This window comes from Lepeophtheirus salmonis, chromosome 4 (assembly GCF_016086655.4).
Source record: "Lepeophtheirus salmonis chromosome 4, UVic_Lsal_1.4, whole genome shotgun sequence".
In the NCBI taxonomy this organism is placed as follows: domain Eukaryota; kingdom Metazoa; phylum Arthropoda; class Copepoda; order Siphonostomatoida; family Caligidae; genus Lepeophtheirus; species Lepeophtheirus salmonis.
The window spans coordinates 16,003,825-16,031,176 of record NC_052134.2 but is presented as its reverse complement, the minus strand read 5'-3'; positions in this window follow the sequence as shown (position 1 = coordinate 16,031,176).

Sequence of the window (27,352 nt, the reverse complement as noted above, 5' to 3'; positions counted from 1 at the left end):
ATAATATTTTCCCTCCGATAATGCTATTTTAAATATAGAAGGTTCGCTTATGTCTCGCTCCTGCCTTTTCCTCGCGCTCTTAGAAAAAGTTCAACTCTACCAAAAGGTAAATACAGTAGTACCATACCCATATGGATCAAGGGACCATTGACAGCCCCCACTTTTGCAAAATGTTCATTGGTATCTCTATAAAAATAATTAAATGTCTAAATTTCCAAAGTTTTTTATTTTAATTTGTTTCTTTTAAAAAAAGTATGTTCGTTCAAATTTGATCCCATTTAAAAAGTTTTAACTCTAAAGGTAAAAAAAAGTTTCTTGAAGAGTTCTTTGTCAAATTTGGCCTTTATAAAATAGCAAAAACATTTAGTCAAAATTGAAAAATCAGTAGTAGTCACAGCACTTCTCTGAGCCCATAAAAAATATTGTTCATGCCCCTGACGAAGTCATTATTATATAATTAGTTCTTCTACTTCTAAGCACATTTCGACGCCTTTGGGTAGATGGCATCAAGTGAAATATCTTTATTCTAAATGAATAAAAAAGGATGAAGCCTCAATTTAGCCGCGAAGTCTATGGCATATCCCTCACCAGTCATGTGGTTTGAAACTTTTGACATTTCCCAAATCAGATGCTTGTAAAATACTCGTGGTCTAAAGTAATGTATTGATATCTCGAGCAATTAAAAATGTGTGCATAACTATAAAACCGAACATATTGTCAACTAGCTTTGTGTCGATCCTTATTTAGGACTGAGTACCAATGCCCAGTCTAGTTCAGTCCTTCTTGTCCGTCCTTCAAGTACGTACAATCGATCCTTGACCTAAAGTGAGGACATTATGGTTGTTCCTTTCTTTCATTATTCCGTTCTGTAACATAATAAATAACTAATTCATTTCATTTCTATCTTATTTGAATTGCAAAACCATTGACATTTTTTTGGAAAAATTCCAAAGAACTGTCCCAAGACTCGGCTGCATTAAATAAATAAGGATCGAGACAAATCTCGTGAAGAGCCATTTACAGTGAGAATTTTGCTCCGGCCCCATATTGGAACTATTCCACAGTATGAATATCTTAATAACATGTTCTATTTATTGGAAGCTTTTAAATGCCGTTGTATATATTATGTAAAAATACACTTTTGATTATTGTTTTTAGCATAATATTCCGTATTACATACATATGTGTCGAATAAAAGTCTAGGAATATACCATATACATAGAAAAAAAGGACTTTTTTTATTTAATGTTAAGCACAGTATGATATTTTTTTTTTTTTAGAAATAAAGTATATATCATTTTATGGTGAAAAAATAGAGTATTTTCTGCCCCCTGGGCCGTGTAAGAATATGCAATGACATTAAATTAACTTGAAAAAATAAATTCATTATATCTATGTATTCTCTTTCTTTCTTTTTTTCTAAAATGAAGCCATTGTGAAGAAGAATAAAAAAGGAAAACGGCTCTGCAAGCTTAATTTATTTAATGTTTCTCTCTGCTTTGCTCCACTTTTTTTGTATTTGTCTATTCATTTTACTAATTTATTGTGTTTGTACATTACCAACATATATTGTATATTTGTCTATAATAAGAAATTAAGCAGCTTTCCAAGACAATTAATTACAAAGAAGATTAAGCCTCAATTGAAGCATTTAATTTCACTTTGTACTACTATACATAAATATAACGACTACCTATCTCGTTGCCCTAGTAGAATGTTGCCATAAGTTGGAAACATTGTCACAATCCACGTGAATGTAAATTAAAAAGAAAAATGTATGTTGACAACTTTGATAGACAACATATGTATGTACTGAAAAAGATGACAACTTAAAGTGCTCTTTACTCGCTAATATGTTTGAATTTTAAAAATAAACCAAAATAATTATTAAGAGCACAAATATCTTGCAGATTAAAAACATACATATACTTGTTTTAAATATATATTCTCACAAGGATTTGGACAATTTTCACATCCCTAATGTAGGGATAGCGAGTATTCATTTATTTTTAGTGAGGTTAACTATAACGATATTTTATATAGCATACATTACCAGATAAATATAGGTAAACATTGCTTTGATAATTTATTTATACCATTTTGAGAGCATTTTAAGTTATGCTGCCAAAAATAGTACCTCATTTTAAGCACAATTTAGAAGGGGAAAAAATGGAAGCATTGTTGAATATACACTCAAAATGGTAGGTAGACCTAATAATTAAAACATTCTTACTCATCAAAAAACATGCATTTTACATTATTTTATATGCTTTCTATACTTTTTTCTTCTGAAAAGCTTAAAATTTGGTATTTTGTAGTAACATTGTTTAGAATCCGGTCAAAATGATTTTTTATAACTTCGCTATAATAACTATGCTATTACAAAAAGTACTGCATTTTAATCTTTACTCCGCCAGCTTTTGCAGAAGGAATCATTTAAAAAAAAACTCATTGAGTGCGATGGCGTTCAAACAATTTTTTCGATAGGTCTTTGTGGAGTAGGATGTTGTAAAAAGGATGAACATTCTCTGGTCATTCTCACTTACAATACCATAAACATATATCTTTGATTCATGTTATCATTTTTGAATAAATGTAGTTTGGAATATTGCTGAAAATTACCTCACTCAAATGAGCAGGCACGACTGAAGATGTATTGATACCAAAATCTGATCCGGTCTTAAATCACTAGGAATTTTATTTTGATCTTTCATTTTTTTATATACAGACTTTATTTTATATTTTGTTAGTATAATTGTAAATCCTTATTGTATATTAAATTAAGGGGACCCACTATCCTTTTTTGCAAGTAAATGTTCTTTTTTACATCCTGAAAATCTACTTAATCTATAAAAAACTGGACATTTTATAATTATATATATATATAAGCCCCCAGACGCTCTGGATAGTATGTTAAAAGAGGGCATTTCTGGGAAAATGAACACGGTTGATCACCCAACATATGGTATAGGAGCAACTTTTTTTTTTAATGTTACAGTTATAGGCTCCTGCACTTTCAAAACACTGCGCTGAGCCTAAAATAAAAATAATTCTGTATACAAATTTCAGACCCTTGTCCTCCTCCTAATATAAATTTCAAATTCCACCTACAATGGGGAAGTATCTATCACAAAATTTTGACATCCTGCGTAGTTCCAGTACTAAATCTTAGGAGCGCGTTAGAATTTGACACAAACTATGTTATGATCTAACTGACGAATATAATCTTCAAATTTAATAATTGTTATGATGATGCCACCTAGAGGGAATTTTCAAATACAGAACGAATTTTAAGAACTGATAAAAGGGACCCATATTAGTTATCCATACAACTCTAGTTTCGACTCGAAAACCCTCATAGTTTATATTCACAGAATGATTCAATAAACAATCTAAGGGCCACAATGCAAAATGGCAACAGATTTCAAGGGACCTTTGTTTAAAATTAAGTCTAAGTTTTTTTTCTTTCGTTTGATTAGTATTGTTTGTCATAATTTTCTACTTAAGAGTAATTAATATTTTAACCCATTTAAGACCTTGGCGTTGGTGTTAAACGTTTTTAACTTTTTCGCTCCATCCCATTTAATCTTGACCTTTCCTTCTTTTTTTTGCCCTATAAAGAATCGATGGGAAACTTACATCATGACACCAACTTCAGCTTTGTACCTCAATATGCTCTTAAGTTATTGTCCCTAATGTATTTTTAACGTTTTGTTCTACTTTGACCTCTCAAAATTTAATGGCCTCTTATTGTGACATTATATAATCTTCGTACCAAGTTAGATCCAAATTGATTTGTTACTTTTAACGAAATTCTGGTGACTGCAGACAAACAAACAGATGCAAAAATATAACTTCCATTCAACTGTGTTCCAGAAAATAATTTTTTCTTGTATTTAAGAAAAGCAGCACTCAACTTTTTTTTATCCCATTCATTTTTAATCCCTGGGCTCCTAATATTTTTTTCAGTACTAGTATCAGTTTCTTACTCAAAAATCTTGATTTAAAGAAACATAAAAATCTTCAATTATGACCAATTAATTTTTTTTTGTTTTTAGATACAGAAAAGGATTCTAAAATTTAAAAAAAAATTTGATATTTGAAGTTTAATTTTCGAAATTTTATTTTAAGAAATGTATTTTTCAAAATCAACTTCCCAAAATTTTTCGGTCAATAGCTATGAATTTTAAAATTTTTTTGGAAAAAAATTTAATATTTTAAATTTTTTTCTAAAAATTAAATTTTCTGTTAATCACTATGGATTTTGAAATTTGTACTAAAAAAGTTTATTATTTAATTTTTTTTTTTTGCAAAACTTTTTATTTTTGTCTATTTTTTCAAAAAAATACAAAAACCAAGCCTCTTCCCCTCCTCTTAAAAATAAATAAATAACCCTGCAGAATCAACTGATTGTCCTTTATTATATATATCTTTTTGTTTAACTTTAGATAGATTTTATACCATATGACAAACTTATTAAAGTATCTACAAAGTACCACCAATGGCATTCATTTGTACAGTCTATAAGTACTTTATTCTATATTTATATTTTTCTCAAATATACAATGATAAATGGTTCCATAATATACATACATAATATTTTTTTTACTATTTATTTCAAAAGATTGATAATGATAGATTTGAAGAGTCTGAACGAAATATCATAACTTCTTCTTTTTTGTTTTGTTACTGAGAGTTATTGCTGTTCATAGAGGTTTTGGGCATGCATTTGTAGTGTCTTAAAGGACTAGGGCTTACTTTGAATTATCCTCCAGTGATTAAAAAAATACTTGATATATGATGTTTTTAGCATATTAGTATGTAGGTAGATATAATTGTGTTTTTTTGTGTGAGTTCAAAATTAATTTAACAAGGACCAACCAATGTTAAAGCGTTGAGTGGCCATTAATAGTGATGGGATGATTAATTTATATCGGAGAATCGGGTGTCTTTTCTGGAATAAGGATCGACATTGTGAAAATAATGTTTAAATATAAATAATTACTAGTCATTACCATGACTGATACCAATGATAGCTAGTGTTTAGACTCTGTACGAGACTGGTTCTTCAGTATGGTCTCAAGTATTTATTTTAGACCCTTTTGGATCAATATTTTGGTCCAAACTGAACTTAAAAGTAATTTTTTCTCCTCCAATCACTTTTCTAAATATATGACAAAGCAGGGGATCCAGACATAAGAGTTGGAGATCCTTTCAGACCAAATTTAAACTGAATTAGTTAAAATTATAACGGTATTAGACCGGTTATGATTTCCAGAGTTCAAAAGTTGTTATACTGCATTTCGAATCTTAATATTCAAGTCCAAGTCCTTGAATATTTTCATCGAATCCAGTTTGAGTCCTTCAATATAGGTATTTATAGAGTCCAATCCAAATATCTTTCGAGTTCATTTGAGTTTCATAATTATAATATAGAGTTGTCGTAACTGTTAAGGCTTGTAAAGCTAGTTTAGTATAGACAGTTTATTTATCATATAAAGAAGTCTATGCAGTCTATGAGGACATTGATTGGTAGGGTGAGTAACTGTTTTCTTTTGTCTTAGATTTTCAAATTGACCTCAAGAAAAGGGAATTTAAAAAGAAAGACAGAATATCTGAATATGGACACTCTTCTCATTTCAGCAGATTCACACACCTTTTGTATAGACTCATTTCATAAAAGTGATTCTAATGACTGCACATAGCTCACGTAAGGCCATTTGCAATGTCTTATATACTACAATATACCTTTAGTTGTTTGCATTCCGATCTCTTATTTTTGTTTTAAAGAGCTTAGAATAATTCTAAATGGCGTACGTACATCATCTCAACGAAGCATGCGACCATCTTTATGACTGGATGACTTTAATAATAATTATCGTAAAAATAATATTCACATATTGTTATTACGTTTCTTTATTGTTTTGTTTTCTTACTTCTTAGAAGTGAAGGAGATACAATGCTCATATCTACCATCTACATACTACCTAGCATTGAATGAAAGACATACCAACATAATATCTAATGATGACACGCACGAAGCATTTCTTCTTCGTTCATTCTTTTTTCGAGTCTTTTTGATAAGATATCTGATCTTAAAATAAGACAATGCTGTTCTTACCTATGTAGAAATGTAGTAAATATAAAGTATGTGACGAACAATTTAAAGAATTTTTGAGTATCTAATATCTATGGTGGTAATATGCTGTAGCAGCATTCCATCTCATTCATGACGTCATTTCTTAAGCGTATCATATGTACCAGTTCCAATTTCTATGTCTTATAATAGATTATTTAATAAAACATCTCTTATTTAAATTAACAAATACACATTCACGTTAATCTATTGAAATTATGCATTTGTTATGTATTTACGAATTTTGTATTAATGAATAATGTGTCACAGAGCACTAAGAAATGGATCACTTTAATTAAAATAGTCAGAAATTACATCATTGCAATCAATTACACATTATATTATTGCATCATCTCCATCGCTAATAGGGTGAACGTTATTCACACCATTTTTTGCGTTGTAACTAGTACCATTTGCTTGAACAAGTTACAACTTATGACGTATACAAAATAAATATGCAAAATTGTGCGTCTACATATAATCAATCGTAAGCCTCTAATGCTATACGTATCATATTTTATACATGTCCTTTCGAATCCTCAATTTGAGAAGTATAACATTTTTTTTGCTTACAAATTTCGAGGATGCAATTGCACATATTACTAATCAATTGGTCAATAAACTTACTTATGAGTTGATCCCGTGTTGTAAACGTATAAATGTGATAAAAACCAGGTGTTTTTTTAAAAATAGTTTCAAATTAAATTTTGTAGGTGCTTTTTTAATTGATAAACATTAGCAAGAAAAGTCAATCAGTTACTTTAAAAGAAACAATTTTTAACTAAAATCCCAATAAAAAAAAGAAAAAAACCTACTCACACTAAAGTGGCCAACCAGTTAGTTGAAACCCTAATTAATAAGCTAAACCGTAACACGATAATTAACCTATTATAAAATCGAATTAATAAATAAATTCCCTCAGTAACTAAAGTGATAAGTCGTAGCAAAGTTATAGTTATGAAAATAGCTATTAAATTTCTTTTGAAGATTTAAAAAAAAAAATTAATAGTTGTTTGAAGTATTATTTTAATATTGGGTTAATCTCTAGTCCTTTTATATTTAAAGGCAATGAATTTTTTTTTATATTACAAAAATATATAGGTTAATTATATTGTTGGTTTAAAAAAAAAAGTGTTTTATAATTTTTATACTGAAAATAGACTCAAATAGAAGGATTAGAAAATATTGTAGGTTATTTTTTTCAAAAAACAACCAACAATCACAAAAAAAGGGTATGACACTTTCAAACAATATAACTGTCCCAGTGTCCCTTGTTGTGACAGGGAATTACTGTGACCTTTAACTGAAATGATTAATTAGAATAATTAATCATTAAATATAGAATATTAGTTGAATAATACTAAATCAATAAACCTTTTTTTTTTTTGTTGATTAATAATTTGTATACTACAATTAAAAGCTTTTTTTCTCTTCTATAAGAAATTCCAAGATGCAATATCTTCACTTCAATATGTGGGGTGGATTAAATAAGTAGAAAACCATATTTTTTTTTCTTTTTCGGGCAATGTTACTTCATAAGATAGAATCTTGATTTTTATAAGACATTATGCATTCTTATACAAGCAAAAATGAATAGTCAGGATTTCAGTTTTTTTGTTCATGCTTATTATATAAAATTTTAGGCCTTGTAAGTCGTCAATTTTTTTATAGTGAAAACCAATATAGGTAAAACTGTATTAGGAACTTTAGTCAAGCGTTATAAGGAAGTTAATCCAAAAAATGATTATGTATTTTTTATTTATTAATAAATTTAAATCATAAAAAGCCCAGCTTCCAACCATCAAAGTTTAAAAAATTGTTAATATAATTGAAAGAGCAGAACTTAATCTATTATTTTAGCCTATTGATAAATTTTTACCAAGACAAATGCCAGCCGATTATATGTTGGTTGACATGTCGCATATATAAAAAGGTTATTAAACCTGAAAACCCAGTAATCCATGTAGTTGTCTAATAATAATGAGTTTTTCAATTACCCATGTCTCTACTTGGTGAATCTATCTATGTTGTGATCCTTTCCAGACATGAATCAATATCGTAATAATTATCCTCTTAATGCCTTCGTCTTAATTAAGATTAAATCCCCTGTAATAACAAATAAAGAAAGAAAAGGAACCGAATCTGTCGGGTTTGATGATGATCCAAGGGACTCATAAAGTTTAACAATAACAATAATGAATGGATTTACTTTCTTCTTATTCTCTAAGCTACTCAAACAATGGATTTCCATTTCAGTATATCTCTGTACGTATATGAAAAAAAAAAATCCTTTCGGAGATTAGAAATATATAAAAAAATAATTCAGTGTAAAAGTCGGCAAATTTCTCTTTTATTTATTATCTTTTTTAAATAGAGAAGAAAAGAAAGGAAGAGTATGATTATTCTTTATTATATTATGCGCGAGCCGGTCAATTGTTGACCTATTGTACTTCCTTACATACAATGAAAAACACATAATTATTTGTACAATTCTTTACTTGATTATTATGAATTCTTTCTATTTTCAAAAAAGTGGTGTTGGATAGATGATTGTTTTTTTTTGGTTTTTTTTTATAATTTTTTATTGGTCTCAACATCACAATTCTTATTACAACATTATTTAACCTTTGATAAAACATTTTACCTTTTACAAGTGTCTGAAGCCTGTATTTAGATCGAATAGATTATAAATACCTTCTCTTCAAGCAGTAACTACTGATTCTGAGATCGGCAATGGTTGTAATTTTACTGTAGGTAGATTTGCTTTGTGTTTCAAACTGTACCGATTTAAACTGTGCAAACAACTCACAGCTATCTCGACTTTTCATGCATATGAAGATGTCTGTGTGTTTACAGTTGTAAGTTCTAGGCATATCATCATGTGTGAAATTTGTTTTTTTCGCTGATACCATTACACTTTAATTCTTGAGGAGAGCACATTTCAATATAAAGTTACCACTTGTACATATGCTCTTGAATGAGGGAGAGTCACACTAATAATTTGTTGGGGAATGATAAGGGTAAGTCCTTGTTGGCCTTACTCAGAGTATAATTAAGGATCGATATCAAATATTTACTATGTTTATCAGATACGACGTGGGATTTGTGTTTATTTCTTTCCCTTTGTAACTACTCGCAACTAATCTAATAAAACGTCATGATAGCTAAACTGCTGTTTCTTCAAACTTTCTTCGAATATCAAGTTTACTATTTTATTTTTATGTCGTTGTTTTTCTCATATCCACATTACTTTGAATTTATATCCCTGTGGATAGAATGTAGTTTTATATTCTCATTTAAAGTTGTTATAAAAATACCCAAATAACGAAACTCATAAAATACATGTGGTCAACCAATTAGCTGTTGATTCATTTGTTAGGAGAGGATTCACAAAAAGAGAAGAGAGGTTGAGAGTCATAAAACCGCTAGTAACTATTATATTTTACAACACCCCCGTCTATTTAAAATAAATATAAATTTGTCAGATCGTATGGTGAATGATAATAATTATGATTAATTATATTGATTCCATATGCAGATGATTTTGAGAAGTTTTCTTTCTTTTTCTTTTTTTGCAATCGGATCTTAGGTGGTAATAAATACATATGTGTACCACCTAGAGTGTGGTGAGGATAGAATGCTGCTTTTAATTTGTCACATGAGTCGCGCGCAGAGATGGTTAAGATGGTTAACACTGCACCAAGAAATCATTCTTTTTTCTTTTTGAACAGCAGGATTGATAAACATCTTTCTCTCACTTACTATCCGCCCTTCCTCCTCCTCAACATGGTCTTGTCGACATCATATTATTCATAGGCAATTAGCTCATTGTTAAAGAGTGTGTCTCTTTTACAAGCTTACATATGCTTGTAAAAAATATTTTTGAAGATAATTTTATTCAAACTATGTATCATTATGTAATATTTGAATAGCCCTTGAGTAGGTCCTATATAGTTATTATACAATATGAAATGATGATTAACCTTTTTTTTTGCACTTAGTCCCTTTGTGTTGAAGAGGAGAGTAGCAGCTGTCAAAAACGATTTTATTTATTTAAAAAAAATTCAACTACAAAGGTGGGGCTATTAATAAACCGTTAGTCTAGTGATGTATCGAATATTTGTTGATTTAATGCAATTTAAAAGTTTTAGCAAGAGATGCAATTAAGGTCTTTTTTTTTTGGACAAAATTTAATGGCAATATCCTACAACTGTACGCTTGCTGGATTATGAACCCACGTATTATTAAATTTTCTACACTCCTCCGTCACCGCTTGTAAATAGTATCGTGTCAGTCCATATTAATTCGGTCCAGTCCAGTTTTAGGACTGGTCCTATAAGTCTTTGGGACAGGCAGTCCTTCGGCATGTAAGTACTTGAACTGATTAAAAAAAGAATAAACAAAGTTGAGTGACGTCATCAAGGAGTTTTTAGGAATGATATGCAATACTGAAATGTAGACGACTAAACTGAACGGTACTGCAGTCTTGAGTGCTAAATAAGTACTAATACAACATTACCTGAAAGTACATTACATGCGTTTGAAAAATTTGAAGTCACCTTCGATACCATCTCAAATCCGTATTAGACGTAAAAGTTATCTTATTTAACAATCCTTCTTAAATAATACCATCATAGACGTTCACCAGTGAGTTATAAACCATAATTATTCTCAAAGTGTTATTAAAGTCATGTATGCTTTAATTATACATACATTAAGAATAATAGCGAACTATTTTCACGATAATTCAAGTGTTTAACAGAGATACTTTAATTTAATGCTAGTGGACTGATGACTTTTTGAGGTTGTTTGAAAACCAGGAACGTTTTTTTATGGATCAATAACAGAGACGGCACAGAACAGGACCAATTTCAAAAGCCAATATTTAATTGCATTCATACATGAATAAAAAAATACCCTTTATTTTCGTATCTGCAGTTTAAAAATGTGAATATTTATATACACATTATGACCTGAAATGGAACTACTGAGACATCTTGGGAAGGTGAGAGATATAAACATGAGTTTGGAATGAGTAGAACAATTCCCTTTGTCCTAGTGCCAGTTTTAAGTGAAGGGATTTGAGATATTTGCACTAGGTCCTCCATTTAAGCGTAAAAAAATAGGAGACCGCACATTGTACGTAAGGGAAAAAGTTAACAGATAATTTATTTAAAATAAATATTGTAAAAAAATTCCAAAAAGAAAGTTTGTGTAGTTAAGCTTTTGACTTAAGATTGAAATATAGAATGTGTCATTTATATATATATATAACTAGCAAAGAATTACCCAGCATTGCTAGTCATTCTCCTAAAAGATCCCCGCATTATGTTTATGCCTCATGCCCCACACACAGTAAAATCGACTTGACCCTTCTCCCAAAGTTTTTCTAGCCCACATTCGTGTAAACTATCAAATTAATAATGTATCAAATGTTCGCAGATCAAATTCACCTTAAAAATATCCTTATCCAAAAATGTATAAAAGTTGCCAACTGTATTTTTAGATATTCGATACATTGTTAATATGGAGGATCCCTGGTTTTGGGGCAAAATAGAAGTACTACCTACCTATGTCCCTATGTAAAAGGATAGAACGGAATGAAACGGCAGGAGTCTTCATTCAATTTAAATATTTCTTCGTTTTAAAGGAAATTTTGTGGAGTAATGGATTATTCTGTTTTCTCTTTAAATTCTTGTTGTGGAATGTTTTCAAGCAAGCAAAAAATACGGAAAAATAACATGAAATAAAATAAAAAAGGTGTCCCTCCTGTGAAAATATGGAGAAAGAAAAAAATACATAATTTTTTCTGTTTTATTTCACAAAAAAAAAAAATAATATATATATATATATACAAAATAAAATAAAAAAGTACCCACAAATGATTATTAACAGAAAATTCTTGGTCTTTTAAGGTCAATTGACCTTATTTTTCGTACTCTTATTATATATATATATCTTGAGTATAAGTCGAATTTTTGTTATAGGCAGATTGTACAAGTTACAACAATGTAATAAGGAGATTTTAAATAAAGAAAGTTTAGTACTTGTTATGAGGATAATACAAGGACTGAATATTCTATGAATTGTCAATCTATTGATTGTACATTTTAAAATAAATTATAATAATTATGTGAGCCATTATTAAGTTTCAAATATGCCCACAGTTAAATCACTCGTAAATTGTATTGTGTTAGTCCATATTTATTTAGTCCGAAACAGCATAATTAATCTTGAGCTTTTTTTTTATTTATAAAAAACCAAGTTTTAAAACTATAAAAACCCTTTTTTCATTAATATTAAGTTAAATGGTAATACATTTCTTATTTCCACTTTGTAGATGAAAATTAACAAATTAAAATAGAAGGGATCATTTTTTTTCTTTAATTCTAATACTTTTTTCGTCCCTAATCGAGCCACAAAAAAAAACAAAAAACTGGTTCAAATCTAGCCATATCATATGGATTTTAGTACGAATTACATTGGTTTAATTATAATATAATTACTTATCATTGACATTAAGTATTATTAAATGAAGTTTTTCAGTCTTTTATATTCTTAAAGGCGTTTGATGAATTTTCATCCAAGATTTCTTGAAAATTTGTTCATTTCCGTTACTTAAAATATCATCTTGTAGCCTCTTATAGGTATATCATTGTCTTCAATAAAGTATGATGCAATTTTGACGTCTGTTTAAATCCTTTATAGTCCAAAATTAGACCAACTAGTAAATATTCAATTATTGCGTTATTCTCATCACATGTACTGTACATATATGTTCTAACTTGTATAGGCAGAGTGTACAAATTACAACTTGTACACAACGTATTATATATATATATATATGTAATATTCGGAAGGAAAGGGGAGCATTGACTTTAATCACCCCCCATGGATATAAGAATCCGATGGGTCAGTCTATGGATATAGATATAAATATACATTTTGTAGGTTATCTATAGCATGTATTATATGAGTAGGTACTCCTATAATAAAGCACACCCCTTGATGTTTCTGGAATGAGGGAGACGACCCACACATAAAAAAATAAGTTAAGTCTATTTCATTCCTGGAAAAAGAAGAAAAAAAAAAGATTTATCAACTTTCATAATAAACCAAGGATCGCACGCGCGTGGTTGGTTGTCTTGTGGTATTTCACAAAAAAAAAAAAAAAAAAAAAAATGTATATATTTATATACTCAAATGTTAAGGAATTTTGTTTTTTGTAAGTCTGACGTATTGTCAATGTGTAAACGTTGTTTTTGTTCTTTTTGGTCACGGTATATTTATAAATAAATAAATAATCAACCATGGAATATATAAATATATATATATAAGCAGTAAAAAACTATAGAAAACTCTCTTCATTTACTTCATATTCTTCCATTAACGATTGATATCGTCAAATGGGTGAAAATACAGAAACCACCTTTATTTTTCGTTCAAAATTGGCCTTTTTTAAATTATTATTATTTATTTTCTTTATGAAGAGTAGTCCCCATAACACTTTTCAAGCCATTGCTTAGTATTTTTTCCCCTCAAGAAGGAGTGTAAAATTAAAATACAAAAATTGTTTATTTATCCATCGTTTTCAAAAAAAAAAAGATAAAAAGTAGCTTCACATTTAGCATCAGAACTCACAAACTAATTTTGACAGCTGTCTTTTGAAGGTTGTTATACACAAACAGTTCAAATTTCTGAAGGCATGATTGACTTATTTTAAAATTTCCTGGACTCCATAGCTTCTATAAAATATCTGCTGTTATTAAACATTTTTTATTGAGTTAATAGTGTTTTATCAGAGTGAGCCACAAGACCTAATACTTAAAATTTAGTACAAGTGGCAACCCAAAGATGAGATGAATAATTTTAATGCAACTCTGTGGCATGTCCTTGGTAATGTTATAGAGCTCTATTCTTACAAACTGCATGAATCAGACCTATTTTCAACGTTGCAAAGGACTTTGAATGTTTCTTCAATCGGCATCATCTGTATATATATCTTCCATGTATATATAAGACGTCAGCTCAATAATATAAAAATTTAGTAATATATTTTGTTGTCAGACGTCGATTCATCATACATGATACGTCATGGCTATTTCATAATGTATTCTTTTTTATATATAAATGAAGTAATAAGTTATGTTCTACTGATACTCCGTTTTCAAAGACATAGGAATAAATAAACCATTGATTTATATAATCCGACTATTTGACGGTTATATATAAAATTTGACAAAATACAAAAAACTTGAATTCAATGTATGTATTAAAGTTGAGGAAAAGTTGTTTTTTAGAAAATTGTAATTAATTGTAATTGTCATTTGCATTTACAATAGCCAAAATGGATCTCCACAATAAAATAATGATAAATTGATCAATTTTTTTTAAGAGGTGATATTGGGGCTAATAATGTACGTCTCATACATGAAATAACGATTTACAATTATAGTCAAAACTATTGGCTATCTAAACTGATCCCACAAATTAGACTACAAGGGGGGAGGAAATCGGAAATTCTCTGGATCTTGAATTTTGTTAAAGATTGTTTTTATATTGAGACACCACATATTGCATATAATGACAACTTTTTTTGTGAGTAGAAATCCCTGAATTTGAGTAATTGTGTCACGTTCCCAATTCCTAATGGAACAATCTCAATAAACAGAGGCTGAGAGCAAGTTGTGATTTTTCACACTTATATAGTTTCAACGAACATGATGCTATATGATAATGTATTGTGTATGAATATATACATATTTTCTTTCTTCTTCTTGTTATTTTTGTTATTTTCTTAAAGTCAAGAACGTGAGAGTAGTGGTCAATGAATTGAAGGAGGAATCAAATATCTTTATGTTGGACTCGTATCATCTACGTGTTGTAGGTATGTACATATGTAGTAGGTATTTTGATGAGTATAATGTGGCATTTGATTTTCACGCATTGTTGGCTTGGATCGGGGATTTAAATATGTTTATAAGCATGTAATATATACACTGTACACTGATGTATCTATTAGTTGATTGTAATAACAAATAGGTATCTTTTGAATTTGTGGAATCCGGTGAGAAGGTATCTACAAGTGTAGGGAGACTCAGTCCAGAACGAAGTTGGACCAAATTAATTAAAATTACAAAGTAGGGACTCAAAACTTAATCATTTAATTTAATTACGATTTTATGACCTTTATTTTTAATCACGAGGTTCCATTATGCAACCAAATGACAACTGAAAAAAAAAGTTTTAGGAAAAAGATTGACCTTTTTTTTTTTAAAAAAGCATTTTATTTAAATATATTTTACACTAGAAACCTTATTATTGAAATGGCATAAGTCGACGGTGATTCTCAAATAGTGAAATGCAAACTCCCCCTAGTTTCCGTACCATAAGATGATAAACAAAAATTGTCGACTTTTTTTAATAAAGGTACTTGGTATTTTCTCGGATGATATACAATGCAAATGTAATGTCTGAGAACCGCTGGAATACACCAACAAACTAAACTACAAAATCGAAGAGTAGAAAATGAAAGGGATGTCCCAAATACTTTTTGCCAAGTCCTGTTAGAATTGGAGATTCTAATTGAGAGATTTCTTAATGGAGTATGAACGCTATTTACTTATTAGTAGTTATTATACTTAACTGAGTAGAATAGCGCCACCTTGTGTTTATTATTCTTTATTAGTCGTTTGAACACTTATTTCTGTAGTACAACAAGTTTGTACATTTTGGGCAATAATTTGATAAATAAATTGAATAAGATGTGTTCTATAGGTACAATCCTTTTAGAGCACTGTACATTTTACTGAGATATACTTTTGGTCGTTGATAAAAGCTTAATTTGATATGTTTGTTAATCTCTATATTATGGAATAATTATAGTATTATGACATCATTTACATTTAAAAAAAAGTGTGTCTATGTCTAAAACCTTTGTTTAAACTTTAAAATATAATAATGACGTCAGTGTCTAATACGCTCCATATGTAGTCTGATCACATTGGTAAACAATGTAATAAGTGGTTTTTATATATATTTATCTTGCTTAAGGTACAAATAATGAATTGTTATAGTATCTAAATAGAAGACAATTAAAGGCACTTTCAGCATTGGGGAAAGGCACCGCGCATCCAGGGATTGAGGGAGGGAGGGAGAGGAGAGAGAAACAGGGATCCTACTACCTATTCAGAGAAACATAATGTACAAAACAAAGCAGCAAAAGAGAAGTCAGTTCCACCTGAAGAAAAATAGACAAAAATTAAAGAAGAAAAAAATAAAAACCGAAGTGATATATTATTACTTCATATTATTATACTTCAAAGTTGTGTTAGTATTCCCTCACCCCCACTAAGAACTTCAATTCGTATATTTCTATTGTAGTCTATAATCATTTTTCTTCTTTTTCATTCTCTTTGGGAGTGTAGCTTTGTCTGGTTTCCTCTCTTTCTCTTGCTCTATGTACTTACTTCTTCAACAACCAATGTTGTAGCAAATGGGATGACGAATACTCCAATTCGCATGGTCAAAAAAGTACAGATAAACTCTTTGAAAATTCATATTTAAATCAATGACCGTTAACTAAGTTCATTCAAATCAGCGCCCATTTTGGCGGGATATAGAGAGCAATTGTCCCTGGTCTTGTTCTACATTAGAGCCTCGCGCTAGGTTGAATTTAAAATAAATAAATATACAAACTAAGAACAAACATTTACAAAAATAAGATCCAACTTTTCTAAAAAATAGGCCCCAAGCGGAGAAAATATATAGGCCCTCGTAAAATATAAAAATATTTTTTTTCAGCACATTGATTGACCTTTAAACTTGGGTAGGCCCCTGTTTTTCAGCCCTGCTTATACCTTGCATTACAACAGCCCAGAAACAAATAAATCTGAGAAATCGCAAACCTATTTACGTGCTTAAAAATCCCTTATTTGCACAATAGTATGTTTTTAGTAAGTTGGATTTTCTTTTCTTAAGAGATTCAATTGCAGTTATAACTATAGTTTTTTATGTCGACTCTATTGTGACTTTAAACTATCATGGAAATTATTCAGACTCAAAAGGCGGAAAAGTAGTTTTGCATGGATATGGGGATATATACTTGAGAAAGGAAATTGCAATAACCTTTATTGGAAATATGATCAAACATGAATATGTAAGGATAAAACCATTAAAAAAAAACAACATTCAATCAGCATTACCCAAAGTCATGCCTTCAGATATCCTTGTTTTTTTGCAATTTATTTGATCCATTTTTTTTTCTTTTTCGAACTATTCTTATGAAAATGGTCTACTCTACGTTTTGTCCTAGTACCCCAGTGCCGAGGCCTCCTAGTCAGCGTTACTCAAAAACTTCGAAATATAAACCAGGCTTGGATCCGATCATTCTTTTTCTTTTCATTCGTTTTCAATTATTTTCTGATAAATTTCAATTCAAGTGTTGTTTTTGTTTTAAAACAAAACGTAGAACACGTGATCAATTTTTGTTCAAATTCAGTTGGCACAAAAACTGCTTTCTTCATGAGTTGTCAATTGGGATGTACCAGAGATGAATTCATTTAATCCTTTTCCCCTTTGAAGTATGGAATTTTATTTCGGAGAATTGTCAATTCATGGAGGTTGTTGCATTGTCAATTATAAAGTTTCACATGATACTCTCAGCACCCCTAGCGGACAAAAAAACAACTTGTTGCCTATTAAATTTCAACAAAAATTGATCATGTTGTCCTCGTGTCGCTAGTTGGTTTTAGTCTAGGGATAAATGATGTCATTGGAGAAGCATTAGAACATAGTGAAGAAATATTAAAGTTCTTAATTTTTTAAAGTTAATCCATCATTTTGCTTCATAAATGAAGCAAAAGCATGAACAGCGCTCTTTTTCCCCCTCAATCCTCAAACTTGACAATAGCCATATGAAGCCAGAAATGATCTTTTCTAAAAATGATAATGAAATACTCGGCAATGAATTGACTTGCAACGTACTTTCCGAGCAACATTTAAATCATTTGTTAAACCACTATTTGTTTGTTTGTATTTTAAGTTAAATGGGAGCTTCAATCCAGTACAAAAACAAAATAAATGTAATTAGTAGTGTACCGAGCAGAGCTCCTCCTTCCCTGATCCATATCATGCCTCTCTTGTGGGCTGCTTATTGACCCATTTCCACTACTATTTGGATGAAGGGGAGGGAGAAAATAAAACAATTAAAAACAAAAGGTATTTAAAAGATGTTTTTTCTATATTTAATGTAGGTATTCTTGTTTGGCAGACAGGACTCAAGGCACTCATAGTACCTACGAAACAAAAGTTACCCCCAAACAGAGAGAAAGAAAGAAAACATTTTCTGTCCCTTGTTATCAGATCTTGGCTTCGTAAGAGATTTCAATCTCTTAGATGTATGTACATATTATACCATTACTCCTGTTTTGTGTTACCATATACTATTTGGACTATAATTACTAACTCTATGTATGTAAGCAACTTAAACCAACCAGTATGCAACAGCTGGTTGCTTTCTCATGACTATGGAGGAGAAGCCATTGTGAACCCCTGATGATGATGATGTGTACTATGTATGTAGGTTAATTTTCCCCCTCCCTCCCTCACTCCTCCTATTTTTTGATAGGGATCTTTAACTCTCCCTGATTTATTAACTAAGTGCTCTGATATTGTTATGACACGTCAAGGCTTTCTGTGTTTTTATTGTGAGTCTAAATATACATTGTATACATTTTTATTTATTGTATAAATGCTTTCAAAAAGATGTAATTTGAGGAGAGTATATTTATACAATTGTGATCCCGTCAAATGAAAAACAAGCTGGAATGTTTTTTCTCAAATATTGAGTCCGGATTACATTTTTTCTTCGACACATTATCGTTCATTTCTAGCAACAAGTTACTCTTATTAACCCTTTTGAGGCGTTGCCAATTGCACTTAAAATACTCAAAACCATTATTATAATTAAGTAATTGGAAATTGCCCCATTCTTATTGAAAGTTGCCATATCAGGGATACATAAAGTCTCATAAAACAAATAGAGGGTCCAAACTATGCATAGTTAACATTATTTGTGTGTCACAATGGAATAATGGGAAATTGATGTATTCTATTTGAAAGGGCCATAAAGTTTCATACGGCAAATTAAGGCTCTAGACTATATGTAGTGAACGTTCTTTGATATCTCAACTCAACCCAAATTTGAATACAGCTTGATTTTTTTCTTTCTAGATGGATTTTTTGTTAGCTCACCAGACATGCATTTTTCGATATGATGTACATTTTGTGACATTGTATTTAAGTAGTTACTTGTATCAACAGATTGTGCAAGCTACTCAAGCATGAATAAAGGATAATGCAATGAATTAATGTTCCTTCACCAGTGGTTCTCAAAGTGTGTTCTCTAAAACCCAAAAACTCTTTAATAGGCCTCCTGGGATTAGATAATACATTCACAGCCAAATACTATAATAGTAAAAATTCAATTTGTTTAATGATAATTATAGAAGTACAATACGAAATAACAACTATGAAGAAATAATTTGATCCGGCTGAAATATCTAGTTTAATTTTAGGATCCCCCTCGCCCCTCCGGAAAAAGAACTTGGGTTAGGATTGGAAGGGAAGGATTTATTAAATTCTTACATTTCACACCGAATAAAGTTTGAGAATGACTTTTCTAGTCATATTTAATTTTTTTCTTGGCCCAGAGTTCGGGCTTTTTATTATCCTCAAAATAATTATTTAAAATACAGATATTGAAAACAACATCAAGTATTTACAAATCTAAAATTAGTTTATTATTTAAAATAGACCATTCAGAGTCAATAAAACTTCCATACAGAGCTTTTGGTTTCTTCTCAATTGATAATGTTCTATAAATTGGAGATACAAATTTAAGATAAATAATATGAGCTCTTCTTAAGTCCGACGACAAGTCAATTTCCTTCATCAATAACACCCAAATATTTTTCAAGTCTAAATTAATATTATCCTCTTCATTCTTCTTACACAGCCTGCAATTACTTGTACAGTTCTTTTTCACCCAATTATTTGTAGGTAACGAATTTGTAATGAGCCTTTAATTTAGGCACCATTTTTATTGGGAAATCAGAGGACAAATGCTTTTTAAAATCAACTTGGCCCTTTTGTTAGTTAATCCGCCATCTCTTCCTCAACATTTTCGATAAGCCTCAAACCAGATGAGGTTTGTAGAGTTATGTGGTTCTTGATCCTTTCGTTTGAACTACATCTTAGTGAGAGGAAATATGCGTTCATAAGTGTTTCAGGACAAACCATCGACAAATTAAAAAAAAAAAAAGAAGAAGCATATACACGTATTAGAATGATTCCATAATCGCTAACTCCTCCAATATATTATATCTCGAAGATTACACCCCGAAAGTAGTTTTGGAAACACTTTTTTATAGGTAGTTATATATATTGCTACGAATAAATGATTTATTGTCAATTGACTGACTGATATCCATATAATAGGTTCATAAATCCTCCATCCAAAAAACAAAGAGGAAAGATACAGGAATAGATAAGTTTGTTGACCCTTTTACATATTAACCTAGGTAGATCCTGATCATCACGACACATTCTTTGCCTCTCTAAATTTTTACAAATTTACTTTTTAGCATTATAGGGAAGGGACACACGCACACAAAGAACTTAACTAATAACTGTAATAAAAACAAATATGCCCCCATAATATTCGTACATAAATAAGTGCCACCACACATAGCAGAGAACCAACATAAATGAAGATAAAATATCTACCTACATACTAAAACAAAGAGTCGTACAAACAGTTAGTCTTCGGACTGCGAGTATTTTGCTTCTTTTCAATTTAGATGGTAAAGAAGAGTAGTTGTAACATTACTTGGGGATGTGCTACTTAAAGAGACCAAAAATTAACATGGTCGTCTTGACAATTGTAAGAATTTTTGAGAGAATAACAGCTTAACTGTCATGACGCTACATTAAATTATCTGCGAGCAGCTGTTAGATGCAGGAAATAAACACAAATCCCGATCCGTCAAAATCAATGATCCTCAATTCTACTCTGACTCCAATCCTTGTAGCTCGAGAGGAAATACTCATTCTTATTCTTCGTCTATCACGCACTAGTCATTACTTTATACTTAAATGTTAACTCCTTAACAATATATAATAGTAAGTATAAAAGCTTTGGTAAATAAAAATCATTTTTACAGCAAATAATAAAATTTAGCACTCCTCCAATATCATATTTTATAGTTCTCTAAAAATGAGTGATTGGCGTAGAAAAGTCCTTACACTGCAAGTTCAAGTGGAGTCTCACGGCTTTGCTTAAAAGTTAAAGACCTTGAATATTTCCATCGAGTACACTTCAAGTACTCAGAAAAAAACAAAAAACTTACAGGGTTCGGAAGCTAAACGTGGACTGATTTTAGAAAAATGTCAATAATTTTATTTTTTGATAAATAATTTTGAACTTTTAAACAAAACTTTAAGACACGACCTTTTGAATATGTTCACTCAATATGGCCACCATCAGCAGCAATCGCAGCTTCACACAGTGGCGGAAAGCCTTATAGAAGTTGATGATGAGTTTCTCGGACATGTTGTTCCACTCTTTCACAATGGCGGCCTTTCAGGAGTGCATGTTTGGGTGAGATTTCCGGTTAGTTTCCCTTTCCAAAGTGCCCCACACAGCAAAGTTCAACGGATTCAAATGCGGCAAAGATGATCGCCACATGTCTTTGGGCCAAAAATCAGACATGTTGTCGGTGCAGAACTTCTGGCGTTGGGCCGATGCGTGTGAGGATGCACCATGTTGGGTCCACACATAGTTATCCGCTGGGTAGGTGGCCTTGAGCCATAGCAGTATGATGAATCTCACCACCTTGTCGATTTTCTCCCCAGCCTTAAAAAAGAAGGAGGTATCTTCTTGCCGTCGGACGCCACGACCCACAGAACGATTGTTTGGGTCGGATGTTTTCTACGGAACGCCCCCTTGACCTCCTCTACTGATCTCCTAAGCCACCGGTGTTCTGACGGTTGTAGACCTGGTCGACGGTGAACATCTTCTCGTCAGAGAATTTTTTTTATTGTGGATCCATTTGCTTTGGTCCACACACGAACTTTCTTGCCCCTCTGCAGTCTCCTTTCCTTCAGATTGTATGTAAGAGGACAACCCCATGTCCTCCTTCTTAGTCCTTCTTATTGTCCCCTCATCCATGTCAAACTCGTTAGAGAGGCGATTCATGAATTTTTGGGGTCCTCCTTGATCTTCATCTTCAGATCCCCGAGAAACTCAGAATCCTTTTTTAAAATGTGTCGCCCACTTCCTTCTTTTTTCCTTGAGAGGTCTTTTTCATCCGTTTTTATCTGGGGAATCTTGAAAATGAGGCTCCTGGAGCACTTCACAATGTCCATAATCTCTGCACTTCAATTTTGGCATCCAGAAGATCTGAGATCCTCAGCCTTTTTGCTTCTTGCTCACTAATGATGAAGGATTTGGGAAATTTTTATTATTGTTTACTTATGCAAAAAGGACAGGAAATTCTGAATATGCAGGAAAAATCACAAAACCTCTCTATTTTAATTATATAATTAGCATTTATCAACAGTCCACGTTTTGCTTCCGAACCATGTATAAAAGTATTCGAATCTTTGATTATGAGATCCATTCGGTTTGCTTGTCTTCCAAATATGGACACAAGTACATACAATATGAGTTGTAAGTCTCAAGTCCATGTCTCTACTTCATTTGATTGGTGAATTACTCTAGTCAATGTATATATACAAGGAGGGTTCATTGATGTAACTAATAGTTTTCTTTGCGGATTGAGATGACATTTAGAAAAAATAGAATTCTTGAAATTTTTTAATGATCCTCTTTTTATAAAAGCCCAAAATTTGGAATTTTTTTACTATTATAGAAAAGAAAATTTATTAAATATGTCTGTTGTTATTATGGACCTCTGAGAAGTCACAGGTCTGGAGTAAAACACATTTAAAAATAAATGCTCAAGAATTGAGAATGTGATTACAATTCAATACAGTTTTAACAAAATATCCATATAAATTATAAATATATTCATATTGTTCTTTTGTTTTTTTAAGAAGGGGCAACTAGTTTTGCCTCCAAAGACCAATAGATCCAGTCCTACGACAGGACTGAATTGAAGCGAATAAATAAGGACCGACATAAAACTAGGTACAACCCCCTAGTGTCTACTTTGTACTTACGATACTGATTCAGCTCCTACAGGATCACGCATATTACCCATTAAAATGGATACCCTGAGGGTATTTAAGGTGGCATGGCTATGAATTACTCGGGGTATTAAAATACTCGAGTCAATTCCCGTGATTAACCAGTTTCCATAAAAAAAATCAAAAACTTATTCCTATCTTATACGTATATATTGCTCGTAATAGAAGGGGGTTATCTGTACCCATGTTATGTATATAAAAGTGTGCGTTATTAGGACTCTCAAATTCCAACCCTGTTTCTTTTTTTTTTAAATTGATGAAATTTCTAGATTAGTGGTGGGGTCTGTCTCTACATACATACAACCCTGCCCCAATATAGACAATAAATTTAATCTGATTTTACATACTTACCCCCGCCCCCCCCGTCATTTCTGCCTCTCTCTACTCCAAAAGGATTTTTTTCTTAGATTCCTTTTTCATATTGAAAAACCATGATACGTATGTGTAGTAACAACAATATATACATACATAAAACAGTCAGACTACAGGAATGTATTGTTTAATTTCTTTTTGATGGCGATAAAGCATCATCTCCCCCCTTCGATGATACTTAGTCATGTTGAAAATGTTCAACCTTAAATTATTATTATGTTACAAATTTCCCTTTCACCACATATGCAGATAGGAAGAACAGGAATAGTTGCAACACGTTTTGTAGCTGACTCTATTACTTGGAGCTATTTTGACTTAAACTCACTAAATGTTAATACGACAAACTAGTATCTATTCAGAGTGGGGACCCAAAATTACAGTAGCACCCCGTTATTTTTGACTGCAAAGTTTCATTACTCAACCAAGGCCAATTGAAACAAGAATGTACAAATTATGCTTACATCCCATGTTTTCAAGTGTAAGACTGTCAGAGCATCAACATAAAAGGCAAGGCGTGTGTAATCTCCTCCGTGCCAATGTCAGTTCCAAAAAGGCTACAGAGACCGTTGACCTCTCTATCCAGACTGCCTACAACATCAGCAACAATATGGCTGACTCCATATGACTCTTCTTCAGCTTTGACCTCACCCCCCTGAACTTTGCAGTTTTAGACATCTTGGAGAATAATGTCTCACATCCTAAATTGGATTCGCTCCAAACTGCCAACACAAAAGTGTGCTACGCCATGAATACGGCCGTCATCGTCAAGAACTGCCAATCTGTTCACCGGTGTGTGGAGACTGGTATTGCTTCTAAAGGAGGACATATTGATTAAAAAATACTGTTAAATATAGTATTTAAACATATCACAAGATTTTGAGTTGTACTTTCTTAATAGCATAAAAATCAGGGTTATTGTAATTTATAATTACAATAACTGCAAGTTTTGGTTCTTCACCCCTCTTATTTCTTGGAGCTAGTTTGACTTAAACTCACAAAATTTGTAGACAACAATACCTATTATTCTTGAATATTGTAAGATTTGGCCCTAAATGATCTTTTTCTTTTAATGAAAAAAAAGATCGTTTGAAATAAATATTATTTTTTAGGAAATGTCATTAAAGGATATTTGGACACATTTTAATTAAATGTTAATAAACATCATTTGATAAATATTTTTAAAATTTTATAAAAAAAGGCCCCTCTAAATTATTTTCTAAATAAAAAAAAAGGTAATTGACAAAAAATAAAAAAATAATGGCTCACATTGAAATATGAAAATATTTTTCAAATGATAAAACTTTGAAAAGGGAAAGAATGAAAAGGGCCCCACATTTTTCTTTACTCAAGTCCCTGCTCATACTAAAACCGACCTTGGCTATTGTTTAACTCTAATTAGAGATTATTCCATTCCGTAGTTTGCCCAGAGAATTGAATTTGAATATTATTTGTCAAATGTTGCAAGGGATTTAGAGTTATAAGCTCAGAAACTCAATAATATTTTTTGATGCATAAGTAACTAGACTTTTCATGATGTTGAATTATGAAATTCTAATTTTTTACGGTATATTAAGATATAATTAGATTTTTATTATAGATCGGATAAATTTACTCTAAAAACTTTTAGGGCCCTGCTCTGACTAAAAAAACATATTTGATGTAAAGTGTAAATTTAGAGGAAAAAACCAAAAAGTTACTTTTAGTCCACAAAACAGTTTTATTCAAAAAATATTTTTTTTGCACAATACTCGGAATTATGTTATACAACAATGCTGTAAATTTTATGGTTGTAGGTTTTTTGAGGTTCAAGAAAGAGGGCCTGTTGTAAATAGTATTATCACGATACCAATATTTTCGTACTGGTTCCGGTACCAATATTGATATCCGTATTTCTGTACTTCTAATCTAAAACAAAAATATTGTTTAAGACAATATTTTTGTTCTTTTATTGGGGAAAATCTTTTTAAATAATTAATAAAAGTTTAATTCCTGTTTTTTTTTTCAAAATTTGAAGCAATGTGCCATTGGGCATCCATTTTTTTAATGATGAAACGGAGCTGCAAGTATTGATTGTCAATATCAGTTTAGTATAGTATATTTTGAACCTGTATTCCGGTGCCACTATAATACCAGTATACCCAGAGGTGTATAAAATATGTCCCCTAAAGCGGGATCGTTTTTTTTTTTTTTACTTAACGATCTGAACAAGCTTTTTATTCTCCAATGCTGGTGCCATTATAGTTTAATTATTGAGAAGGGATCATCCAAGAATAAAGTAATAACTAGTCTGTTTGATGATGAAAGAAAAAGAGTTAGATTGGTTTGAATTATATGTGTAAATCATTTTTGGACTCGGAGTATAATTGAGGATGGACATCGGAGCTATTACAATCTATATGCCCTTCCAATATACGGAGTGGGATTGGTGTTTATTTCCTTCATCTCATAGCTGCTCGCAGCTAATCTAATACAGCGTCATGACAGCTAAGCTGCTCTCTAACATTCTTCAAATTGTCATAATTACCGCATCCATTTTATGTTTCTTTTAGTTTTAATATCGGCAGAACATGTTTATGCATCACTGGGCAGGACCGTTCTCATAATTCAAAATAATACGATCTGCTGGTATGCTAAAAAAGCTGGAAAATGTACGTAGTCCCCCAAATTAACAATTTGATAATTAGAGGAGCAACAATGTTCGCAAGCCCAAACCCCAGTCCGAATCTACCTAAGATATAGACTCTGATACCGATCCTCAATTCTACTAGGAATCTTAAAAGATCTTACATCACTAGTGATCACACTATACATGTATATTCTCTCTTCAAGAATCAAAGAATTATAATAACAGCCTTGAAAAAAATTATTACTCAAATAATCTTGTACGTGTGATAATGCTTGGAATTGGCAAATCTATCAATATATATAGTAAGTCACAATGATGTAAAGGTGAAAGCTGTTTTGAAAGAGGGAATAAACCTTGTTTTTTATGCATCACTGAGTTAAGACAAAACACTATTTCCAGCCGTTACGTGATGCAACTCTCCCTGGACATCCCTATGTATCAAATCAGTTATCACCATCGCCAGATCAAAACAATATGTATATAACTTGTCTACGAACATCTCTCATACTAAATTCACACGAATTTCTCCTTCCTTTGTTACGTGATGTTATAGTAACATGTCTTCTCCTATAATATGTAACAATTGACGATAAAAATGGGCGTATGTACAATTGTGTGTCTCTTTATAGAGTGTACCCATCCTATTGACTTTAACATTTCAATTTTCCAGGAACATGATGACAGACACTAACTTTTCCCTTTTGTGTAGAATCATTCATTTTTTGATCTATTCAATATTAATAATAATATGTAATATGCATTTAATTCATCTGCAATCCAGTGCCTGTTGTATGTATTTGTTGGAACATCGCAACCAACAGAGACAGGAGAACCCTCTACTCTATAATTTTCTCTCCATGAGGATGATTTTTCTATTGTGTCACCTATCTTGTCACATGATGATGAATCCTTGTGACTGACTCTGTGAGAAAACCATGAAATCTACT